Here is a 17,974-nt window from a genome sequence, read left to right on the forward strand (position 1 = left end):
ATAAAAACTATATCCATTAACATTTTAATAAAAAAAGGAAACGAGCATGATAAAGACAGATGGCCTGTGCATTTCATAACCCATCTGTTTGGCAGTCCATTATGAGGCCACGCCCATGCGCGGCTCTCGCTGGAGGGCGCTAATGAAAATCCGCACTAGTCGGGATTGTCGCTTCCCGCCAGCTTTCAGCAGGTGCTGAAGAACCGGCGCGTGAGCCAAATCAATTCCTTGCTGCAAGACTCTGCCCAGTCCCGACTGGGTATTCTGCATGCATGCTGCAAACTGCCAAGGCGCATGCGTGCCAGTCCAATACTTCCGCTAATTGACTTCTCGGGGTAAATGGAGCAGGCGATACTGTCAGGTGCCTGCTGTCGGAATTACATTTTCAGATTCCCGCCAAGGTGATAAATGGACTGCAGCCGGACCTGCGCACTCACCGCGCCCCACTCACACAAAAGCCACAATGTAGCAAACTGAAGCGTAGATGTTTCCATCTGGGAAATCGGTAGAAAGGGAGAACACCCACATAGACCACCCAGTGAGGCTGGGAATGCTTTCTGTAGACGACTCAAGCCACACCCAACATCTCTGACCTCGCAGCACAACAAATGGCCTACAGACCGTTGCCCGTCTGAACAAGACTCCACCTGGCACAGAACTAGCTTACACATCTTCTGCCAAGAAGACAGAAGAAATAGGATCGCCTAAAGCTATTTTGCATACATTAGGACTGAGCGACTTGCGGTTGTATAATGGTAAAGAAGTGGAAACCAGCTGAAAAGCAGCTACTGTATTCAAACGCGACAGAGAGTTCATGGATAGACCTTCATGTCTTGCCAGATTCGTTGCATTGATTCAAACAACAGTAATTGCATGTCTGTGGCAAGGGTGAAGGCCAGAGTTTGGTGGGCTCTCTTCCTTTGATTTCAATAGTTATGATCCCATTAAGCGTTCTAATTAGCCAAGACGCAATGACTACATTTTGGTATTGAGCACTCGCCCTTCAGGTACTGACCGCACTCTGGATTTAGAACCTTCACCCAACCTACAGAGCAAGAGGCAGCGCATCCTGTGCTCTATGAAGCATGTGGGGTCCAGGCCAGATGCAGCCCCCTTGTGACACTGCCCAGCATCTCAGCAGAAACCCCTAACAATCAAGTGTTTTATCAAAACCATCATGCATAGTCTTCACTGTTTTGGCAACGGAATCCAAATTATATGGTTGTCATGGTGCTAGTAATACTCTTACAGTTACAGAAGTCTTTGAGTACACACAGGTGAATCTTCCAGGTGACTGAAGAAGTGAAGTAATTTGGTGTTAGTCACTGGATAGAAGTAAAGTCGATTCAGAAATCATTGTGCCCCTTCCTATGGCAATAAACGAGATTGCTAGCCATGACATTGATGGCATAACAGACAGAGAATCGTTAGCGCATAAAGTGGAACAATACTGAATGTTATTCAAGAGGGGCACCATTTTGGAGGGATTCAATTCATTGGGCTTCACTGCAAAGTGTAAGGAAGGCATGGTATCAAACAGTGAAGACAGACACAAGTGATCACAGTTCAAGGGTGTTTACTGAACTTCAACTGGGTTTGAAAAACACCTATCTAATCCTAAATCTAAAGATGGGAGGAACCTACGACCATCAAATCATAATAATGCAGTCCTAGTAGAGGTTGGTTAAAATAAAAGGGCCCATACTAATACACCTATTGCCAATCCTAACCTCTAAATAAAAATGGCGTGGGAAACAATGTTATACAAAAGAAAAGTGTTCAAGAAATGATATGTCAGGATAGTTGAGCTGTTAGCTTCCCTTCCCCACGTTTTCAGCAAGGGACAAGGCGGCACACACGGGATTAGCACATACTCTGGCTTTCCTAGCACGAGGATGCAGTTCAAAATCTCACTATCAGGACCTTCTGTGCCAAAGTCTCTTGACATTCAAAGTCTTGTAAGTGAATTTAATCTGGCACACACCCAAGTCACGCCCAGGGTGTAGTGCACAAATGAAACCCTTATTTATTTTATCTATAAATTCAATATTTTGAACGATATACCACTCATATCACACCCTTCTCCTGAGACCCCCCCCCCCCGGTCACACTGAACTAGGAATCAGGCTAGTTTGCAAAGTTAAATATTTATTTATGTATTCAGAATTTAATCACAATATATTTTAATAGGTAACCACAATCACCAATGGGGTGACAGAAAACTGAATAATATCTTTAATACAGTAGGAATTAAGTAATGAGCACAAAAACAATTGCAGCACAGAAAAGAATACTGTTGTGTTGGTTTGGAACAGATAGCACTATGGTTAGAGGTTCTCCCTGCAACACTCCTGAACCCCCCAGTAGGCAATTAAATAGATGTGAGGAGAGAGCAGGTATTCATGAATAGCACAAATCAAACAGAATATCACTCCCACCTTCCCCCTTCAAACACAAGGGAGAAACGGAATTGACTTTTCGGCTGTCAGGATGGCTTTGAAATTGTCTTTGGAATTGACTGAGCAAAACACCAAATGTGGTCAAAAATACTTAAATTATTATACATTCCTATGGGAGCCACTTTGAACAGTTGCACACAATCACAAACAATGATTTAGTCAAAAGAAAGCATTTGAAATCTCAAAGTCGAAGTGGGAAGCAGTTTAAAGCTAATTCACATGTGTAAAAACCTTTCAGAATTTCAATTCGCGGCAAACTTTTATTTGCGCGATTTTCGCTATGACGGGCCAATCACACTGTTTCGGGTTCCATGGGTAGCTAAGGATGTTGGGTACAAGTAGGAGTTGAAATTTTGCTTCTATCATAAAAACTGAGGGAGTTATAGAGGTTTTAGTAAGAGGGTTTTTGCAAGATAGGCGCGAAAATGGAAAACAGAAATTCAGATTTAGAAATGGCAGATAGGTTTTCTTATACTATATCAAGGACTACAGAAAAGAGAATGCCACACAGGAATCAGTCATTCACGACCGCTCATAACAATTCATGTGTGATACTCTATTTTCCGTTTGATTTGGGAATTAATTTTCTTAATCAGATCAATAAGAAGTTAGGGTTTAATAACACAAATGAGAAAAGAGTCAGCGCAAAGGTAGTTCTAGCAATACTATGGTTCTGAATTAAAGATGGGATGGGTTTGAGATTGGGATCATACAATGCAGCTATATTATGGGTCACTGTTCTTCCTATTAATACTCACAGAATAAGTTAATAAATTGGACCGTCAGTTCTGGTCATGGATTGGGTCTGGTCTATCAAGGAAGGACAGCACATCAGGCGCAGGACTGGATCAGCTAGGCCGGTCACTGGATTTGCACAGGATCTGCCCTTCTTGTTTGTGAGTATCTCTAATCAGCTGGATAGTGAGTTCCTCAGGCAAGCCTTGTGGTAGCAAACCAGAGATTTTCAGGATACTAGTTCAGAAGGCCTTCTTACACCACAGCGCTTCAGTGGGTTGCAAGAATAAGTTATCTGGTGGAGATAGTGCCTGAATACTACTTAATGATGAAATGACATAAATTAACATGTTCATTCACCCCAAAGACGAAGCCAAAAAGTAATCAGTGCCAAGGCCCATTGGTCTTCCCAGAAATCCATTCCCAGTTCCCTGTGAAAAGAGATACAAGGAGTGGATCCCAGGAGTCCAAATAGCCTTCTAAAAACATGTTCTCCTTGGCATGGATCTCTGGTGCCTTTGAGAAACCCACAGTGGTGCTCCATACAATGTCACAGCCTTTGTCTGCGCTGCGTAAACTTTTAAGACTGCATCCATGGGTTGGCCCTGACAGCAGGACAAGAAGCGCAAAATCCCTCCTGCACATTGGCTCAACTTTACCGATTGTTTTTTAATATGAGCACTACTCGTGACTGTCTCCAAAATCATACCCCAAAAAAGTCAAATTCATTGATTCTAGGAATGATTTCCCTATTGCATATCACTTGACGCATCTTTGCCGGCCTCTTCCTTCCCACACATCCCATTACTGCTGATTGCGTGGAATTTGTTGTTAGCACTAGATTATTCATAAAGGCTTTATAGACGGGAATCAGAATCTGGAGGGCCCTGAGGTTCCTGGCTATTAACACTGTTCATCTGCATATGCCAGGACTGGAAAGGCCCTGCCTCCCAAATTCAGATAAGCTACCCCCGTATCCACCAGTGCCTTTAAATGCCCATTGATGTAAAGGGTGAAAAGAATTGGTGCTAAGACACAGGCCTGGGGAAACCCACATCCCACCTCGAAGCACATAGTGCATGGTCCCTGCCTGTGAAGTTCTTGTAACACAGTTAAGATTTCCTCCGGGCATCCCAAGGGCCCGAGCACGGCCCACAGCTTTGATCTTTTGATTTAACTACTTTGTCGAAAGCCATGATCAGGTCCATAAATGCAAGGTACACCAAATACCCCCATGCAAAAAACTGAATTGGAAAAAACTAAATACAGGTTTAAGCTCTGTTCCATGGTTCCCGCCCCGGGACAACACACGACCAACCATTATTAACGCTAAGTAGATAACAGTACTGAGCTCTTGAATTTGAACTTTGAGCTTTTTGTTAATATTTTCTTTTGTACTTGTGCATTTCCTTGTTTTCTTTTCTAAATGTTGTCTATTTTGTTGTCTTATTTGTCTTGTGACTTAATGTGATTTACTATTTACATATGATTTTTTTGGTTATTTGACTTTGCATACGATTATGTTTTTTTGGATCTTTCGTTGATGTTATTTATTCGTTTTAGCGTTTGACATTCATGATTTATGATTTCCATATAATTTTTGCAAATCTAACATCTTGAGCCAACTAATTGAATGACTACTCGTTTCATGCCTCGTGATATCACCATTTTCACACATAATCCAGTCTGACAACAACCTATTAATCTCAACAAGGATGGTATGGAGATACGTCTGACTATTAACTGCAAGATCAATGGGTTCGTTCTCAGCACCTTTTGACTAGGAGAAACAGGTTATAGCAAACACATGCAATGGACTCACATAAAAGTTTTAGAGCACATGATCTTAGAAATGGGTACAGCGGTAGAATGTGAAGGATAAATGAAGTTGCATCATACCCAAACACATTTGTGTATTTTTAACTTTTATACAGATGAGTTTTATATAAAGTTTAGTATCGATTTATGTATAAAGTTCAGTATCAATTTAATATGTACAGCAAATGAAATGGAATGAATTATGTCTATTAAGAATGATATGACAACGGTTATATGAATGTACATACACTGTTTTTATTAAATAAATCTTTTAATTATGTATTAAGACTATTGCAATTGTTTTGGTGACAGCACAGGTCCTTAGCAGTGAACTAGCCACGAGGATCTCCAACGTAGGTATTCATAACCTATTCATAGGTATGCAGAATATTGAAGTTATTTTTTCTATATAAATTCAACAAAGAAAGTAATACATACAATGAACTAGTATGGTCTGTCGACCTTGATCTGTACCGACCACATGGCTCCTCTCACCACTATTTTCTATTGTTATCTTCAGGTTGTTTTCTTGTGTTTTATAACAAGCACGATATGCACAGTTGACATGATGATGATCAGATTATTGCATTACGCCCTGATCATGACTGTGTGTAAATCCGAAATGCATTGGCACATTGTGCATATGCACGACTCAGTAATTGAATACATCAAGTTATTTTAAAAACAATGGAATTGTCCATTACTACTATCAAGCACGAACAGAGATCGCTAAAAAATAAAAAAAATAAAAAATGTAATAAAATGTTGAACACAACCACAGAGTGGTTACCAAGTAGTGCAGCCCTCACCGATGGCTAGATAGCCCGGGTCCTTATTTTCACAGATAAAGTCTCTCACACATTGCTCAAAGCTTCAATTGTTCTTACTAGGTAGTTGCCCTGCTACTTTGAAACATTTTTCTCCAGCATTGGATCTTTCATAGATTCACATGCATGAATATTCCCCGTTGTCAGACTGGGAATCCTCAGTAATTTTAGAATAAATCTATAAATATACATATAAACATTTTTCCCATAGGAAAAAGGAATCCAGATTGCCCACTATTTCTAAAGTGTAGTTCCCTCCACCTCACTTTGGTCCTTCATAACCCTAGCCAATGAGGTGGCAGGGCTTAAGCTCCAACCCAGGCAGCCATCTTCAGATTTTTCACCATAATCTACAAGACAAGGGGAATCCTCTTCAGCTCTCTGAGCTTTCATCTTATTTGACAAAGTGTATACAACTTATATTTACAATTTCTACTAATTCTAGACAGAAAGTGTTTGTGTTCTCCACTGTGCTTTTCCTGGGCTCTGAAAATTCACACCTTGTCTAAAATCATTGAGTGAAAGGTTTCTCAAGGCACCTCATGGACATGGCAGAGGCAGTTTTGGAAGGATTGACTAAGGGAAACACATCCTTTTTAAGGACCGCAGTAGGTTCAGAAAGAAAGCTGTCTTCGTGAGGGATTCTCAGGAGCAGCGTATATACTGCTTGTACCATTGTGCTCTACAAATAAATACAAATCATGACATTCAAAATGGTCAGATCTGCAAGACTTTCTCTCAAAAAACATTGACAAACATAGAAGGATCCTTCTTCATTTAGAGAGCAAATGTCAGGCATCGGATGATGAATCATGCAAAACAGTCCCTGTTTCATCTCACAGAAGTGCTGAGAAGCAAGCTTCAAAATGAAGAGTTTCTTCAGTAGAAAGGACAGGCTCTCCACCACCTAAAACTAAGAAAACTAAGAAGAAAAGTGAAAAGCTCTATAATGCCCTCACAATGGACTAAAGGCCATAAAAACCTCTACCCTGATGAGAAAACTTTTAAAAAAGGTAAGGAACCTTCACCTAAGCCTTCATCCTCGGGACGGGGCATCAGCGAACCCACCATCAACCGTATTCTCCCACCTCGATTTGAACAGGGGCTATCACCAGAAAGAGCTCAGTGAGGAGACGCGTTATATTACAACATTCACAACACACAAGGAACTCTTTAGATATAAATGCCTGAGTTTCGGAATCTCATCAGTAGCCGAGATATTCCAAGAAAAAATATGCAGACTCATCAGACACATACTGCATTGCATCATTTATAGCGATGACATCCTGGTGTTTGGACAATCGTAAGAAACCCATGACGCCACCCTCCAGAAAGTATGCGCAGCCCTAAGTGACACCAATCTCACGCTAAACAGGGACAAGTGTGATTTTAACAAAAGCACACTAAATATTTTCGGACACATCTTCTCGCATAAGAGAATACAACCTGACCCAGATAAAAGTAAAGCGCTGACGGAAGCTCTGAGACTGGTAAATGTAGCACAAGTGCGATCCTTCCTGGGTCTAGCCAGATATTGCACTCAATATCTCCCAGACTTTGTAACCACAAGCGCATCCTTGAGAGCGCTCACAAAACAAGATGCAAAATTTGAATGGGGACTAGCACAGCCGGAAAGTTTCAACAACATACGGAAGGACATGGCTGCAGCCGTATATATGTCGTATTTTGACCCAAACCTAAAGACCAATCTCACCGTCGACGCTATCCCCGTGGGGCTGGAAGCAATACTAGCCCAACATTCCGGAAGTGAGCACACCAAAAGAAAAATAGTGTCCTACGCCAGCAGGTGCCTAATGGAAACAGAGCAGAGGTATTCTCAGGCTGAAAGGGAGGCCCTAGTGGTGTGGGCCTGCACAATTTTCTGTGTTTGGAAAACCATTCACAATAATCACGGACCACCAGGCTCTTGTCATGATATACAGCAAGCCAATAGCCCAAATGCCACCAAGGATCACAAGATGAGGCCTCCGTCACCAGGAATACAAATACTCCATAATAACACAAACCTGGCAAGGAAGAAAATCCACCGGACTTCTTCTCATGACATCCGCTCACTGGAGGGACACCCTCACGTGATAGGATGGATGGTTATATCAACTAAATCATTCACTACGCCATCCCACCTGCGATAACAGCGACGGAACTCGCAAAGCACACAGCCAAAGAAGTCACGTTGCCGCTAGTGATGACATGCATTAGGAATGGAAGATGGAAATCAGGAGAAGAGGCACTTCAAGCAAGTGCAGTACTGGATGAGCAGCTGTTCAAGACATTGTCAAAATCAAAAGATGAGCTGTCCATAAAGCTGTCATCTCTATTGTTAAAAGTTGACAGAATAGTGATACTGGGAACCCTACATCAGAAGATGATAGAAACAGTACATGAGGGCCCTCGGGGCATTGTCTCAACCAAACGTATGTTGCGTAGCAAGATATGGCTCCCAGAAATGGACAGACTCATAGAGAAAACCTTAAAGCCCTGCCACATCTGCCTCAGTTTACAAACCACAGTGTTCCCGGAGATACTGCGGATGTCGGAACTCCCTGAGGGAGTATGGGAAGAAGTGGCTATAGACTTCTTTGAACCCTTAAGATCAGGGAAATATGTGCTGGTAGCACTAGATGAACATTCCCGCTGCCCTGAGATAGAAATTGTAGCGTCTACTGCAGCAACTGCACTGATACCGCCACTAGATGGCATCTTCTCAGCATCTGGAGTGCCAAGGGTTGTAAAATCGGACAATGGGCCACCATTTACCAGCAAAGACTTCCAAAGTTTTGCAAGCTAACTGGAGTTTAGACACAAAAAAATAACACCCATGCGGCCTCAAGCGAATGGGGTGGTGGAGCACGTTATGGCTAACATTAAGTGGGCAATCCGTATCACCACCATCACACACATGCACACAGAGGAGGTGCCATGGCAACTACTAAGAGACTACCGGAACTTGCCACATGACTCCACGGGAAAATGTCCAGCAGAGATCATGTACGGGCGCCCCATCAGGTCAAGAGTACCGCAAGAATGTCAGGAAACGGAAGTGGACTAACAAAGCACAAGAATGAAGGAACTTGACATCCGAGCCAAGGAAAGAATGAAGGACTACGTGGACCGTGGACAAGAATGTCAGGGCACGGACAGCGGACATACTACCAGGGGAAAACATGCTTGTAAATCTAACCCAGGTACACAAGGAGATGCCACTGTTCGACCCTAGACCCACAACAGCATCTCACATCAAGGGAGCAATGGTCATGGCCGAAAGGGATGGATGGGTCATAACAAGAAACTGTTAATTCTTCAGAAAAACAGGAGATGACACCACTCATGTGTATAGAGACAAGCAAGAAAATGAAGAGGAAGAAGAAGTCAGACAAAGAGTCAGGATACTCAGGGGACGTAGATGAGCCTGACAGAGAAGAGCACAACCACATGGAAGACCATGTGGATGGGACAATTGCATCTCCTCGACAAGGAAGACCCTGTCGCGTCATCCGAAAGCCTAGGCGGTGAATCGAAGAAATGGGGTAGGACTCTTATTATTCTGGGGGGAGATGTAGCATTACGAGATGCTGCTGTCATCCGGACGGCCCAATGGAAATTAAGGGTCACCGACCCGGAAATGCTGCATGTGCGCAAATAAAGTGCAGTACCTTCATGACTAGCGTGGCATCCGGTGATTCTTGCTGTGTTGCTGCCGCCCTAGGCCCTCGGCACCCCCACCTTCCCATGAGATCTCACATGTCACTGAAAAAAGGGTGTGCCGTTGGCACCTAAATCGTGCACGGCGGGCCATCCGTCTACATTGACGGTTAAGATTTCCTCATACATGAGCAAGAGGTTGTCCTTAAAAACATTGTGAATGGCGAAAGAGTCTTCGTCAACGGCGACAACAAAACACTGTTCGTCCAGAAAGCTATACCCAGCGAAACCACCCACCAGTGGATCGTCAATGGAGATCCTGTCCATGAAAACCAGTACGGGTAGATCGTCGAACGATGTCCCATCAATGGAAAAATCACTGTCTACGGAGGGAAGGAAGACCACAGCGAATGTTCATTCGGATGGAATACCTGCCCTGTCCATGGCAGGAAGACAGGATGAAATGACAATACCTAACAACCTATAAAAAGCAGTAAACGTATCTCCTATCAACAAGATGGCAGAACTTCCAGATGTCATTCTCTAGGAAGAGTTTTCAGATATTGAAGAAGTGATGGAAAAGTCCATACATACACCAAAATACCGGAAGTTATACAGTCTATGCAAAGGATCAGGGAGGAATTTCAAAGATGACAACGAGCTTGGCTCATAGCACCGTCGACCACAAGAGAGGGAAGTGTCTCACCACCACCATGAAAAGGGGAAAGAAGACAAGAGTATGTCACCTACAAGAGAAGGTACCGGATCACCACAGCCAGGCACATCTCCTCGACATAAGCAAATTACCCCTTCACATACATTATCTCGGGACAGATCACCAGCAGAATCTCGTGAAAAGTCGCCACAACCTAGTAGGTCTCAAAAAAACGAAAGTGTTCCCCAACACCACCTGCAACATCCGATTGCAGGTCTTTACCAAGAAGTACATCTCCAAGACGATCTCTTGCCCTAAGGACTTGGGACACTGCATCCCCACCCACAATAAAATCATTGGCTGCCACTTATCTGGCGGGCACGCCTCGAACTACCTCTAAATACGTATAATACTGATTATAGAAAAAATACAAACAGCGGATTGGCTTCTGCAACATTGTATAGCATGCTGCTTTATAGTCATTCATGAATGGTTGGCATAGTCTCCCAAACTTGGACATTCGGCTCACTAGCAGCACATGAACCAAAACGAAACCCAGGTGCAGAGAGCGATGTCAGAACACTGCCCACTTTGGTCAATTAGCCTACCATCTCTCAAGCCACAAGTCAAGACTTCTCTTTTATAGTTGACCTTGCAAGCTGTTTTCTTCTCTGGGACTTTTAAGGGTGTCCGGGTACACCACTATCTTTGTCTGAGGCTTAGTGAATAGGCCTTGTTTTCAAGTTCTGAATCACATGCTACTAGACCACAAATGTGTTAATTCCATCCTTCTATTTACTGCTATTTGATTTAATTGTGCTGCGTGCTATTACTCATCTTGGCCTCTGGAGACTTGGTTGTTCCATCTTAAATATGCTTTTCGTCCTTGATTGTCCAATACTTGGCATTTGCAGATGCTTTGGCTTCTTCTTAATCTAAGAGAAATGAGCCTTTCATGTATAGCTTATCCTGGTTAACTTCAATTGTACTTTCCAGTTATGCCTTGCTGTGTCATCCTTAGTCTTAGCAAAACAGATATTTCTTGTTCCTCGCATGAAGCTGTTTCTGCAGCGTCTCCCAACTCTGCAGCCTTGGTTTGTTATAGTTTCTACTGCAGCAAGCTTCTATGTAACTCATCTACCTTGTGTTTCTGCATATGTACATTTGCTGAGCTTCATATCACTCGTCTTTCCATCGTAGACAATTTCTCCATCTCTTGACACTTGATTACTTTGTTACTTCAATTATACCTTCATTCTTTAAGAATCTGCATATCGTTTCTGTACATCCTTGTATCTTCCCTTTATGACATCACTTTGCAGCTGTCGACGTACACTTGCAGCTCTTCTATGTCCAATGGTGTATGTCGACATCCTTCCACCACTTCAGTACGAGGGTACATTCGATATGGTTGTCTGAGTGCATAACGTCTTTCATACACTCAATGCAGTAATGGGACAATACCTGGTGTCACACATAGGGCTCTTCTATTGGTGTCTGCCCAGTATGACGGAGGTGAGGGGACGGGCACTAGAGATTATGTCACCTGCTCCTCTAAATTCCCCCCTCTGGTTGAAATGGTGGAACATCTGCCAGGAAAGGACAAGCTGAGCAGACATTACCCAACATCCCATGAATGGGAGTTGGACGACAAATAAGTAAAATCAAATCTTCCACAGATGGGGCCAACCACAGAACGATTTATATGCACGAAACAGCAATGAAAAATGTCCTCGCTTTGCCTTCAGGTACCTGGAAAAACAATCCCTGGGGGACGCTTTCTCCCTGACTTGGATGCAGAGGTTCCTCTACAGGTTTCTGCTGAACTTCCAGGCTGCTGCGCCAACTGGTTGCTCGGTTACCCTCAGAGTCTCACTAGGTGCCTGGCTCCTCTTGACCAGTCTGCCCTGCAGTGCCTCCGGGCCGGTCGCGCTCTTGGGTCTGTATCTGTAACCTCTAGAGTCCCCCGCCTACTTGCACTTACCCAGAGCCGCTCTATCCTGTCTACACTTACACAGAGCAATTCTGCCCTGATTACACTCTCCACTCCACCCCCATGGACTTTCCCTGTCATTTTTCTTACACTTTGCGTTACCGCACTTGCACAATCTGAATGACACAAGGCCTAGTAAGATTGTTTGTCTCGTCCTCCCTCCGTACCCTCCCTTGTCTTGTCACGTCTAAAAACACATGTCTACAGGCGCGTTATAAATGACTTATATCATAACCATGCCAAATGATTCTCATAGCGTCAGCATGGGCCCATCAAGTTTGGTATTCGACACTCCTGCAACTATCACAAGGTGCGCCTGTTAACTCAGGAATGTCAAATTCTCCATCACAACGCAGAGAGTCTGTCGCTTAAAGCCTGGTTCCTAAGCAGCAAGAACTGGCAAATCTGACATTGTCAGCAGAGTGCTGGGACGTCATCAGGGCTTCCAGGGTGCAATCCTCCCGCTTGAGTTACACCAAGAAGTGGGCACCCTTTACCACATGGTGTAGAGTGTTGCAACTGGACCCGCTGACTACATCTATACATCAAGTGTTATCCTATTTATTACACCTGGCCAAGAGAAGATTATCTCAGTCATCCATTGAAGTGCCTCTCTCAGCCATCTCCGCCTATACCACAGGCCCGCATCAGGCTTCACTAATCGCTGACCCAGCGGTGAGGGTTTTTCTCAAAGGATTACTAAGCACTTTTCTACCATCAACCAACCCGGTGCCCTCCCGGAGTTTGGATACTTTCTTGTCAGCACTTAAGGCGGCACCTTATGAACCCATCCAGAGATATGACTTAGGATTCTTATCCTGGAAAGTCACCTTTTTAGTAGCCATAAACATCAGTGAGACGAATTGGTGAACTTCAGGCCCTCTCAACAGAACCGCCCATCACAATTTTTCAAAAGGATCGTGTATTTCTTAGACCGCATCCCAAATTCATCCCCAAAGTGGTCTCTGAGATGATTTTGTCAGAAACTAATAGTACTCCCTATTTTTTCAACAACCACGTATCAGCAGCGGAGCGCACCCTACACTCCTTGGATCTCTCACAGGTACTGAAGTTTTACATTCAACAAACTAAAGATTTTCGTACCTCTTCCAAACGTTTTCTTGGCTTTCTCAGGTTGCACTAAAGGACAATGCTTATCAAAGCAAGGTCTTTGAGTTTGGGTGGCGAAGTGCATCAGTCACTGCCACCAATCCAGAGGCAATCCACTCCCTGGCCCACCTACTGCACACTCCACCAAAGGGAGGGCAGCAACTGCAGTGTTTCAAGCGAGAGTGACGATAAAAGACATCAATAAAGCGGCCACCTACAGCACACGCCATATGCTTGCCAAGCATTACTGCTTAGCAGAGGATGTTGGAAGGGAGTCAGCGGTCGGACAGGCAGTATTCCGCCACTTCTTTTTGTAGGGTAGGAGCAGCCTATCTTCTACCCTCTATCTCTTCTGTTGTTGTCACGCAAGCATAAGAATTACAAGTGCTCTGCTTAATGCTGAGGTTAAACCTCAACTGTGTTTATGCAAGTACATGAAATGCTTCGCTGCTTGGTATTCTGTTCAAGCATGTGAATCTATGACGAGCCAATGCTGGAGAAGTGTTTGTTACTTACCTGCAAATGTAACTGTAGTTCTCCATCATTGGTATCTTTCATAGATTCACATGCGCCCTCACACCAACCCTGGGTTGCTGCTCCAAAGCCAGTCAGTCATCATTTATGCAGGCCAAAGTAAGGGTGAAGGGGCTCCAAATGTAAGTGCCTTAAAGGCATAGTGGGCAACCTGTATTGCTTTTTCCTAGCGGAAAGATATATATATATATATATATGTAATAAACCCTGTCCAGAAGTCCAGGGAAGGCGGAAGGCACTCCGGGAAGCAGTCTTGCATGCAGTAGTCACAGCAAAACACTGAGTCAGGAAACCATAGTATGTCAGCCAAAAATTAATACTTTAATGAATCCATTGTCCAGGACAGGAGAAACAAACACGAAAAACGACGCGTTTCGCGGTAACAAACCGCTTGTTCATGTTTAGGGCGACAAACACAATAGAAGGACTATTTATTCAACCAATTGACTCTATGGTTACAGTATAGAGAGTCATGCACGTTTCCTTTTTGTCTCGTTTTGTAATCTGCCATCTTGGAATGGGTCAAACAACATTGGGCTAAATAGCAAAGCAAAACAAAACATGCTTTTTAAATCGGGCATAGCTAACGTGGAGCAGGCGGTTATTACAATAAAAACCGCTTTTTGTGAGGTTAATTGTGATTTAAATAAATTCATGCAGTATTTCAAATAAAGTGCATTGTGCACATATTCTTTTGAGCTCTAAGGTTCAAGTGTATTAGGGTTTACCTGTTCGGATACTAATAACTATATTCACAAACTGTGCAAAATTTGCAATATACAACAAATGTTGTTAAAGTGCTATGTGCATTTGGTAACCATAAAAATACAATTCACAGTTTATAAAGTGCCTTGTGCATTTAGCAGCCTCACGATATGATTCATTGTCGGAACAGGATAAAGTGCTTAGTGCATTAAAGATGTACCATACTTAAAAAATGTTTTATGCTTGAATCATTTGTTACTGTATGGATTAAAAGAATTTAGCCAAATCATTACTAAAACAATTGCCCACACATGATAAAACCTCACTTGCAAAACACCACAGATAATGTTGTTAACCCAAGGATTATTTTAACCAGTGAGAATAAGAGACAAATAGAAAAGGAAGAAATGTGCATCCAACTGTTTTTCCATTGTGTTACATTGATACTTCAACAAAAAATCTCCATTGGTCGCCCATACAAGAAAAAGAAGTGATAAACAATAAAAACCGAGAAAGAAGAGAGGTCTAAAATTCATATAATCTTCCAAATGGAGAGAAAAGTGTGGATTAAATGGACCCTCTAATCTTAATATTTGTGAGAAAACATATCACCCAAAAGAGCTGTAAGCAAGCACCCAATAACAACAGAATGCATTTTACATATGAATTGACAGAATCATATAAATACAATTTGTTATAAAAAAGAGTCTTAAATACGCATAATGCTTATATATATATTTATAAAATTACTGAGGATTCCCAGTCTGACGATGGGGAATATTGAAGCATGTGAATATATGAAAGGTTCAAATGCTGGAGAAGTACAGTTACAGGTAAGTAACAAAGACGTATGCACATACTCTCTAAATCACCATCCTATGATTGCAGCTCGACCGCCCTTTAAAAGTCCAAACCATGGTGGCAAAGCACCATAGCACATCCTGTTAAGTGACCTGCACTTTCTCCCCAGAACGGGTCTAAGTAAACATTCAGCTATTTTGCCCGCCCTACATGTTCCCTGCCCGTATAGCTCCCCCACGCACGGCAACAAAATCTCCCATTTAACACACAACATTCTTATGCAATCGGCTTCACTCCAGACATTAATCATCGCCTCCAAATGTTTGGTCGATAGGGACAGACAATTCTCCTTCAGGGCTTTGAAGCAATGGAAGTACCGTTGCATTTGTAAAAGGATTTGCCTGACACGCTCACAGTTCATGAACACATTACAAATGCCCTTCGTCTTAGACAAAGGCTGAACACGCTGCTAAATAAAATGGAAGCGATGGAAAGCCGAGTGCATTGTCATGTTCTAGAACTCTCTGCTTTTAACTCTGTAGTTTCTGTCCATTTGCCATCTCTTCAATTCTGTGCCCTTGATCAACCAGCACCTTTGAATCTACTGCCTATCGGTGCAAGGACCCTGTGAGTCTTTGAAAACGTATAAAACCATGAAGTGGGCCTCACGTCATCCCCACCTTTTCCATATCCCTGTTATTTGAGGCCAGCACTGGCACTAGAAGTTTCCCTTGATACCAGAGACTCTTTGGAGATACTTTATTTTGTAGGTTACTTAATTTAAATCCATGTCCCATTTGCTGAAGTTCATACCAGTCTTGCTGAGCCGAGAGTGTCGCGGCTTTCATTGATTGGTAAAACTGAAAAGATGGCGTATAGGTCAAAAGATTGAGCCGGAAATTAAGAATGCCAAAATAAGAGTCCAACAATATAGACAACAATACTGGCTTGGATAGTACTGTTTCAATGAGAAATGAAGAGGGAGATTAAGAGGCAACCACCGGCAAATGAAGGGGTTGTGCTTGAGCTCTCCCCTCGTTAATGCTGCACCAACTGACGCATTTGTGGAAAAAACATTGTGCAAAATGTTTTGTTCAAAGAAGCACAATGCAATTAATAGGTAGTCTGTTCATTTGTGACAGATGTTATGCATTTTTAATAGAAGTTCTATAGTTTGCCTTTAGGATCGTCTGAGCTTGATATTGAGAGAAACCATGTTTTGGATCCATTCGCTGAAAATAATAATCTCCAGAAGAGGGTTTGCAATCATTGTCCTAATGTGGCTATTTTGCTTGATTGAGATTTGGATCTAAGACCAATACCTTTGCTCTTGCTGAAGGAATTCCCTTGTCCCTTATTATAGGCTCATGAGATCCAAGTAAAGGACGCACTGCCTCCTCATCTGTCAACGTAAACGCTTGGTTACTTACCAACTAAAACACATACAGGCTGACCTATCAGTAGAAATCATGGCCACAATTAAAACTGACAGACAGCCGAATGTATAAGTACAGGGACACTCCATTTCAGAAGAGAGTCTCTGCAAGTTGATAGTGGTTGTTATGCCTGAGAAGCCTACATTTCATTTGAATTCACTTGTCTTAAGAACTCATATATAAATGGCTTGAAGTGTATTTTACCTATTCGTGAAATGTTGAAAATTACCTGACCTCCTTACGAGCCCAAACTTCATGTCAGCCGAGTCCTGCACCACTTTCTTTTTCCATGTCCACTAAAGAGCCCTTGGAGGCAATGGGTTTATTACCACAGCAAGAATTATAAGTGAGCAACAAGATCTTGCATTTACACCACCACATGGTGACATTGCACACCCCATCGCTTGTACATAATGTTGTTTCAGATTAGCTTTCAAACAAGGAAGTAGCTCTGATTGTTTGTGCTTCCTAGGCTACATACATTAGTGGCATTTGGTGGTCTGGGCAGGAGCCATACTCGTATACTGCCATCACGGCCTGTGGCCTAATTAACTGCACTGCCAGGTTGTATAATTTGGAAGCGAAGTCTGTCTTTATATGTACTGATTGGTGCTTGGCCTCTCATGCTCAAGGAAACGGCAATGACGCTCTCAGTATGTCCCTTTTGTGAAGGACTGCAGGCTATTGTCTTCTATCTACTCTTTCTCCAAATGTTATTTTTCTGGGGTTTTTTTGTTTACAAGCGTGTGGATCCTTTCAGAGTACATCCTGTTAGAGACAAGCCAGTTATTAGGCCCATAACGACAGTTCTGTCCAGGATAACAATTCCCAATTGATCCACAGAGCGCACCTTTAGCCTGTTGAGATGGCAGTCTGGCAGACATATTGGACTGGTGCCCATTCTCCTAAATAGAAAAGGCTGGTATGCAGTTGTATGGTATTGTTTGGCGTACAGAGCACTCCCGTTTCCCTATGCTGCTCGTAAGGAGGTCATTGGGTATAGGTCTACTTATCCGCCTTCTGGAACGCATAGGGTTTTCTTTCCCATTTTCAACTCAGGACTAACAATCTCATAATTGCAAGAAAAATAGAGGACTGGAAGACTTAATTTCTCACGCATGGAATGGGGAGACTTGGGTGCTCCGATCATGACAAAGTAGACTCACAAACACCTATTATGGATGACGTTCATTACCAAGGTAAGACATTTGTTGCAGTGATGTTTTGCTTCTATTTCG

General features: G+C 42.8%; 1 protein-coding gene across 1 annotated transcript in view; it reads right to left on the reverse strand.

Moving 5' to 3' along the window:
• Window positions 1-17,974, reverse strand: part of SDK1 (sidekick cell adhesion molecule 1) — a 2,988,580-nt gene that overhangs the window by 734,199 nt on the left and 2,236,407 nt on the right. The window lies entirely within an intron of this gene.

Source organism: Ambystoma mexicanum, chromosome 2q, assembly GCF_040938575.1.
Source record: "Ambystoma mexicanum isolate Mex_15411 chromosome 2q, UKY_AmexF1_1, whole genome shotgun sequence".
Classification (NCBI taxonomy): Eukaryota; Metazoa; Chordata; class Amphibia; order Caudata; family Ambystomatidae; genus Ambystoma; species Ambystoma mexicanum.